Source organism: Bos indicus x Bos taurus, chromosome 1 (genome assembly GCF_003369695.1).
Source record: "Bos indicus x Bos taurus breed Angus x Brahman F1 hybrid chromosome 1, Bos_hybrid_MaternalHap_v2.0, whole genome shotgun sequence".
Lineage (NCBI taxonomy): Eukaryota > Metazoa > Chordata > Mammalia > Artiodactyla > Bovidae > Bos > Bos indicus x Bos taurus.
The window spans coordinates 146532147-146540549 of record NC_040076.1 but is presented as its reverse complement, the minus strand read 5'-3'; the positions used below and the strand labels follow the sequence as shown (position 1 = coordinate 146540549).

The following is an 8403-nucleotide window of genomic DNA, read 5'->3' as shown; positions in this document are numbered from 1 at the left end:
CTACCCACTCCAGTATTCTTGGGCTTCCCTTGTGGCTCAGCTGGTAAAGAATTCACCTGTAATGCAGGAAACGTGGGTTCGATCCCTGCGTTGTGAAGGTCCCCTGGAGAAGGGAAAGGCTACCCACTCCAGTATTCTGGCCTGGAGAATTCCACAGACTATACAGTCCATGGGGTTGCAAAGAGTCGGACACAACTGAGCGACTTGGTGCATAATGTTGAATCCTGACCTTTTGACTTTCATGTTTGAGGGAACAGTGTCAGCCTGTGACACACGACTGGTGTGGTTTGATGGAAAGAGCACTGAGTGTTACTGTGGGGAAACCTAGAAGATGGAAGTAGGCAGTGCCCAGTCGGCAGAGTCTGGTCAAAGAGTTATGTCCTGATAGACCAGCAGACACATTTCCTTAGAACTGTTAGTTACATCTGATGTGCCCTCACTGAAGAAGGAAATGTTGATTGCATTAAAACAACAATTGTAATAGAGGATAGTAGAATGATTGAATAAGATACTCATCTACCCCATACATTATAGTCTTTGTCCACATATGAGAAAGGAAGGTACTCCCACTAAGGAATGTGGCAGGAACTCCCATAAGGTGTCCCAGGGATTCCCTCTAACTTTTGGAGCAGGGAATCAGGATGGAGGTTAGATAGACCATGGCTTTGGGATGTTTTAATGTTCACCATAGGCTATTAGCATTCAGAGTGAAAAAATGGTACCGTTTCCAAGATCTTACATTCTGGAACGTTCCTCCATCTGTAGCCTCCACTCTTTTCCCATCTACCAGGTTCACTCCGTCATGGTGACCCCAGAGGCCTCTGGTCAACCCTTTTCTCAAGCCAGTCAGCACCTTGATAATCACTGTCCAGACACGATAGGCTGGACCCTGCAGTCGGTCATTCCCTGGAGGTCTCACCAGCGCCTACACCCCATCACACTACTGCAAGACACTGCCGTTGCACCATGAGCACTTTCAACCCAACATTCAAATGAATTCCCTTCTACCTCTCAGCAGAGTTCTGAAGTCCTCACCCTCATTCTTCAGTCACAAAGAAGGGCTGTGGCAAACTTCAGAAACTTTATGGAGTTGGAGTTTATAGAGCTCTGCCATGGTTGGATGTGGACTAAAGGATGGGCATTCAAATAAGTCAAGTCTGAAATTTTAGCCCTGGTGACTAAGGGCTACTAGTAAAAACTCCACAAAGTCCTTTATCTACTCTCACTCTTAAGTCTCCTAAGTATTGGTGGAATTACCAAACCACCAGACACAATCTTTTTAAAACTTTTGATTTTGTATGGGGGTATAGCCAATGAATAGCTGGTCCATTCTAAAGGAGATCAGTCCTGGGTGTTCTTTGGAAGGAATGATGCTGAAGCTGAAACTCCAGTACTTTGGCCACCTCATGCGAAGAGTTGACTCATTGGAAAAGACTCTGATGCTGGGAGGGATTGGGGGCAGGAGGAGAAGGGGACGACAGAGGATGAGATGGCTGGATGGCATCACCAACTCGATGGACATGAGTTTGAGTGAACTCCGGGAGTTGGTGATGGACAGGGAGGCCTGGCATGCTGCTATTCATGGGGTCACAAAGAGTCAGACACAACTGAGCGACTGAACTGGACTGATAGCCAATTAACAAAGAACGTTGTGATATTTTCAGGTGAACAGTGAAGGGACTCAGCCATGTATACATGTATCCATTCTTTCCCCCAAACTCTCCTTCCATCCAGGTTGCTACGTAATATGGAGCAGTAGGTCCATTTTAAATATAGCAGTCTGTACATGTCCATCGCAAACTCCCTAACTATTCCTCTCCACTGACCATCCCCCCACCAGCAACCATAAGTTGGTTCTCTAAGCCAGGGACACAATTTTATTATTATTATTCTAAATTGTGCATCATTTTCTCACACTTTCCAACTTCCCTCTTTCTAGAAAGTAGCCCGTGGTTGCCAGGGCTGAAATTTCAGACTTGACTTACTTGAATGCCCATCCTTCACTCCACACCCAACCATGGCAGAGCTCTATACACTCCAACTCCATAAAGTTTCTAAAACTCTTCCCTCCCATCTGAGAACCAAGTGTGCTGTAGGTCCAAAACACAAGAGAGAGACCATGTAGGACAACACAGTAACAAGACTGTATCATTACACTTACTGTAATTAACCGTTACATTACTCCCAGAAGGCATGTGGCATGCTATTAGATGTGTGAATGAGCAAAGAATCCAACATGTTGATAACTTATCAAAGAGCGAAGGCCATTTAGTAGTAGTCATAAATTTATTTATTTTTAATAAATAAAAGTCAATTTATTTTAGCATGTATTAGTAATAGTCACAATTAAATAGTCATAATTAAATATAACAGGCTTTTCTTTTACCCCGATTAATAAAAGTCTTTCAAGAGTTTTAGAGAAATAAAGGCCATTGTTTCTGGAAAGAATGACTCACTCAGTATTTTAGCTTTTCGCTTCCTGTGATTCACATCGCCTTTAGAGCTTCTGATTTTTAACCTTCCTAGAAGTCATATTGAAAGACAAGAGAGATGCTTGGGGCATAATTTGGGATGTCCCGTAGGCCTGAATCTTCCCAAGATTCAGATTCACACACTTGCTGGTTGACAACATGGACATTCAGTGCCTTCTCCCCATGTAGTCTGCTGGATGTGGAGAAGAGCCACAGAGAACAGAGAGCTAGGTGCTTGGGACATTCCCAAAGATTCACTTGGTTAGAAGCATGATGGAGCAGACACCGGCACGTGCCAACCTGGCTTCAAATCTGGGTTCTATTACCGCCTGGTTGTGAGATCTTGGGGGATGGCTTAAGTCTTTTGAGTTTATTTCCTTTTTTACAAAGTGGAGATAATATCACAGTTTTGTTCATGAGGGTAAATTTTTAAATTGTAAAGGAGAAAAATTGACAACGAAGCTAAGAGTCTAGTGGATGATAGCTTTCCCAACCAACCCATCTGTCTCTCTCTTAGGCACACATGATCGTGTGTGCACACACACACACACACATTTATACTAGTATCTTCTGATTTCATTACTGAGTCTTGGGCTGACCCTGGAACCCTCGTAAGAGCTACACTTTCACCAACAGCAAATCTTCCTTTTACTTAACTTCTGGTATCAGTGGTAGTTGCATGGGTAGATTGGAATTAGAAATCTGTCCCAGGACTTCCCTGGTGGTAAAATGGATAAGACTCTGTCTGCCAATGCAAGGGGGTTTGATCCCTGGTCCAGGAAGATGCCACATGCTGCAGAGCAGCTAAAGCCCGTGCACCACAGCAAAGAGAAGACGCAACGAGAGAAAGCCCTCGAGCAGCAGTGAAGACCCAGCGCAACCAAACACCAATCGGTTAATTAATTTAAAAAAAAAAGCAACTCTGAAAGAAATTCTGTCCCTGAAAGAGCTCTCTATACCTTGTACGTGGCAAAAGAGACCTTAAATCTTCAATGGGAAGGGGAAGGGCAATGTATAGTTGCAACGATTCCATGAGATAAGCACTGATGTACTTGTGACAAAGGGAAGTGGAGCCGGGGGCTCAGTGAATGTTGGACAAAAGGAAGCCCCTTCTGTCTCCACGAAGCCCTCAACCTCCACACGTCCTAATGAGCATGCCCAGCCAACTGCCAGCAAGGCGCACTGCATTCTCCCTTTAGAGAAGCATGTTTAACAGCTGTTTGTTCTAAGACCCATCCTTTTGGACTTTTGTTCAAACAACAGCCCCATATTAACAAGAGCAATCTGAAATGGGGGCTTCCACTGCAGTGATGGCAATGACCTACAAATAATGAGAAAACAGGTCTCGGGACATTTTCGCTAAGGAAATAGACACAGCCATTGTGAAACTTAAAGCTGTATCATCATGGTGAATGGAAACTTTAAAAACTAGGTCATTGTTTAATAGTTTGGAACATCTAAATGATCAAACTAAATGGATCAGATTCATGATCAAGTGAAACACACCAGGAAAACTCAGTTCTCAATGTAAGCAGAAATAATATTCTTCTGAATTCCATGGCTATGTGGATCCACATCTTTGTAAAGTCTAGCCATGACTAAACTACCCAATGATAGGTAGCAAATTAACGATTAAACCTTTTTCAGACTCTCAGATAAACTTCCAGGAAAAAAAATTCATTCTTGGACGAGCTAAGACGATCCACATAGAATCTATTCTTGGTGCCAGATCAAAGAACCCTGTATTTTTACTGGTTTATTGCTTTTTTAAAGATTTCCTTTGATGTGGACCATTTTTAAAAGTCTTTATGGAATTTTTTGCCATATGGCCTCTGTTTTATGCTTTGTTTTTTTGGCCACGATGTATGTAGGATCTCAGCTCCCCGACCAGGGATCAAACCCGCACTGCCTGCATTGGAAGGTGACGTCTTAACTCTTAGACCTCCAGGGAAGTCCCTATTGCTTATTTTTATTAGGAAGTTCGAATAGTACTGTTATAGACTTTTCACATCTAATTTTCAGTGGGAAATCAGAAGAGTATTACCACATCTCAGTTATCCTAAACAACAATAGATTGGTCGTTTTATCATCACCAGAATTAAATGTGTGACTCCAGGGCTGTGTGGCCACAACGGAGCCTTCAAGAGGAAGCACTTATGTTTCTTTCACATCAGACTAATGTAGAAATCAAGAAGTTCAAAATTCACTTCCCAAGGAATGTTAGTAAAACAACTCTCTACTATTTAGACCCTCAGCTGCTGTTGATCTTAACAGGGGCCTTTCCACAAACTTCATCTCCCTCTTTGATATTTTAGCCTCTTAATCATTTTAAGTCAACAATCCATAGCTGACAGTTCTGCTGATAAAGTACCTTTATAATGATAGACTTGGTGTTTAAATTTCCGCCTACGTCTTCTCTAAGCTGGTGACCTAATTGTAGCTGATGCTTCCAGTAGAAATACTCACTTGTTAACCTCAAGTTATTTCTGGGCACAGCTGAAATAAAATAAATTGCTTTTAAAGCTTACAGGTCCAGATTCTGTGTCTTATTTTCCATTTCTCCTTGTCCATTTTTCCATGTAGGTTTTATCTGCTACCTATAAACCATGAAAAACAAATTATTCCATTCAAATCTTTGGAAAAGGCTGTTCGCTGGCACAAAATCACATTGTCTGGTACTTTTTCTCTCGTTTTGAATTTCTGGAAGGGAAATCCTCCTTATGAGAAGACTTAACTTTCCATCAGTAATGGGGAAAATGGTTTCCCTCAGGAGGGTAGAGGTAGATTTATAAGAGAAAACTCAGCAGAAATAAAAATCAGCACAGCTGATTTTTAATCTGCGTCTGTTTTTTTTTTTTTTTTAGTGATGTTGATCCTTATTCTGCCAGTGACCTGGAAATAAATGAAGAGGGAAATTGAAAAACGTGGGAGGCTAAACAGTACAGCACGTTTTGGAAACTGTTGTCTCAGTTGCGTGCTGTTTAAATGCCACCTTTACAACCTGCAACAGAAAAAGCACTCTTCATATCTTCAAAGCAGAACCCCCTGTCCCCAGTCTATGTATGGCTCACGACGTCCGCTGTAGGTGGGGGACCACACTGGTTTGGCTTATACCCATTGTTCTAGAGTCTTGGGTTGGCCAAACAACTCACTGGGGTTTTTCCATACCATGTTATGGAAAAATATGAATTAGCTTTTTGACCAACCCAATAGTTCTTAATTAGTAATAGCACCGCCTTCCCACATGGCGCTAGTGGTAAAGAACTTACTTGCCAGTGCAGGAGACACAAGAGACGCAGGTTCGATTCCTGGGTCAGGAAGATCCTATGGAGGAAGGCAAGGCAATCCACTTCAGTATTCTTGCCTGGAGAATCCCATGGACAGAGGAGCCTGGCAGGCTATATGGTCCATAGGGTAGCAAAGAGTTGGACATGACTGAAGCAACTTAGCACAGCACGCATATCTCCAGTCAAGCTGAAAAATATTCTATTTTGATGATAAGTTTCCTGCCAGGCTCCTCTGTCCATGGGATTTCCCAGGCAAGGATACTGGAGTGGGTTGTCATTTCCTTCTCCAAAGAACTTTCCAAGACTTGCCCCTAGGTGTTTGCAAGATGCCTTATTTAGACAGAAAACAATAAGATGAAATGGTTTCAGAGAACTTAGTCTATTGTTCGTATGGAGAGATGGAGACCCAGAGGGGTCTACACCCTGCTCCTCAGTGACAAAGCAGGATCAGAATAATGAGAGCAGATCTTTATATGGTGCCTTTTGTCAAGCCAGGCGCTGCTCTGAGCCCTCTGAGTACATTGACTCATTTAATCCTGACAATAACCTGCAGGGTAGGTCCAACTGTTGCCCTGTCTGACTACAAGCAGCTTATCCCAGGCTGTGAACCAGTGGAGGGCAAGGCTGTGCTAGGAGCCAGGCCACCTGGTTCTAGAGTCTGATGAGTTCCACACCCCACTCCTCCATCCAGAGCCAGCCCTTCTGACTCTTGCTCCTACCTTCTTCTCTGTAGTATGTTGCTTTTGGACCAAGGAGAGAAAAGATTGTTAGTGAAAACTTAGCCTGCTTTTTCCAAGCTGATATTTTTATATTACTCTGACTATCATCCAAGTACTACCAAAGTCACTTAAAAACAGAGAAGGTTTAAAAATAGATATGACATAGACTTACCAGACAACTTACCCAGTAGCTCAGTTGGTAAAGAATCCTGCTGCAATACGGGAGACCTGGGTTCGATCCCTGGGTTGGGAAGGTTCCCTGGAGAAGGAAAAGGCTTACCCACTCCAGTATTCCAGCCTGGAGAATTCCATGGACTGTTTAGTCCGTGGGGTTGCAAAGAGTCAGATACGGCTGAGCAACTTTCACTACCCGATGATAAATACGTTTTCAGAGAAGGTAATCAAAATGTTGAACCACAGGTAGTCACTGGTACAACCACTTAGAAGGAAGGCAGCAGTAAGATGACCACCCCAGAGGGACTGGCTAAAAATCAGCCTTGTGATGTTTTTCTTTTTAAATACAACTTTATTTTATTTTTTGGCCATGCTGTGCAGCATGCGGGATTATAGTTCCCTGACCTGGGATCGAACTCATGCCCCCTGCAATGGAAGTACAGAGCCTTAGAGGAAGGCTCTTCTAAGAGCCTTCTAAGAGCCTTCTCCTGCTGGAGAAGTCCCAGCCCTGTGCTTTTCATGTTAGCATTTGTTTGTCAAGGTCTGCTGAATGATACCATAAGCCCCTGAACAAATCATGTACACACTTACAAAATTCTCTTTGCAGAGCAGCTGGTAAAGCACCCATGGAAAGGTTTCTGTTAATAAATACTGTGTGATAGTGATAATATTCAGTACTTTCCTCTGAGGTGCCAACATATGCACACACACACAAAAAAAAGTATTGGCCATAGAACTTATAGGAAAAAATGAAGAGGGTTTACAGCATATAAAGCTTGGAGCATATGTTTAAGAGCACGGCCAAATCCAGAAAGCATCTTTCTCTCATCCCACGGACTGTGTGAGTCACAGCTGGGACCCTAGAACTTGGACATGGGAATATGCAGAGCATCCTTGAGCCTTCATGGCTCCCAGTTAGCCTTGAAAGTGAAAATGAAAGTTGCTTAGTCATATCCAACTCTTTGCAACCCCATAGACTGTAGCCCACCAGGCTCTTCTGTCCATGGGATTCTCCAGGCAAGAATATTGTAGTGGGTAGCCATTTCCTTCTCCAGGGGATCTTCCTGACCCAGTGATCAAATCTGGGTCTCCTGCATTGCAGGGAGATTCCTTACTGTCTGAGCCACCAATGGCTGGAAACTTCAGTGCTCACAGCCTACTGATGAGAGTGGGAATCTCAGTGGAGTTAGTAAAGAGTAACTTTCCAGCTTCCAAAAGAACATCCATCTCCTAAAAGACAGGAAGAGCTTACCTGGTCCAGCATGAATAAAGGAGTTATTTTTGTCTGAGAACTCTGGCCAGGGAGACTCCATGGCCACCTAAAAACTCCTTTTTGAATCCAGGTGGCTTAGGAAAACATGCTTCAGTATCAGAAAAGGGAGACTTGAAGCATGTAGAGGTTTAAATGATAAGGCAGCCCACACTTTATCAGCAGAACTGGCAGAAACATCAGACAATCCCTTAATTACCCTCTACAGCTGTTCTTAAATATTGGAATCCCTTAGCGCTGATCTGGTTCACAAAAGGAGCAGCAAATGTTGTAAAGTTTAGTGCTTTTTAACCAATAAACACACAGTGATGAAATATGTGACGCTGCAGTAGACAAGTAAGATAAATAAATAAATAAAAACTTTCCAATAAAGTAATGTTCTCCCAGTGACATCTTGTTATTCCAGTAAAAAATAGAATCCTCAAGTTTGGCAATAGTTTTTTCTTCCTGTGAAAGTACAAATAACAACACAATAAAACTAG

The 8403-nt window shown here is 42.8% G+C and overlaps 1 protein-coding gene across 2 annotated transcripts in view; it reads left to right on the top strand.

Annotated features, from left to right (window-relative positions):
• Positions 1-8403, top strand: part of RUNX1 (runt related transcription factor 1) — a 274012-nt gene that overhangs the window by 71929 nt on the left and 193680 nt on the right. The gene's annotated exons all lie outside the window — the stretch shown is intronic.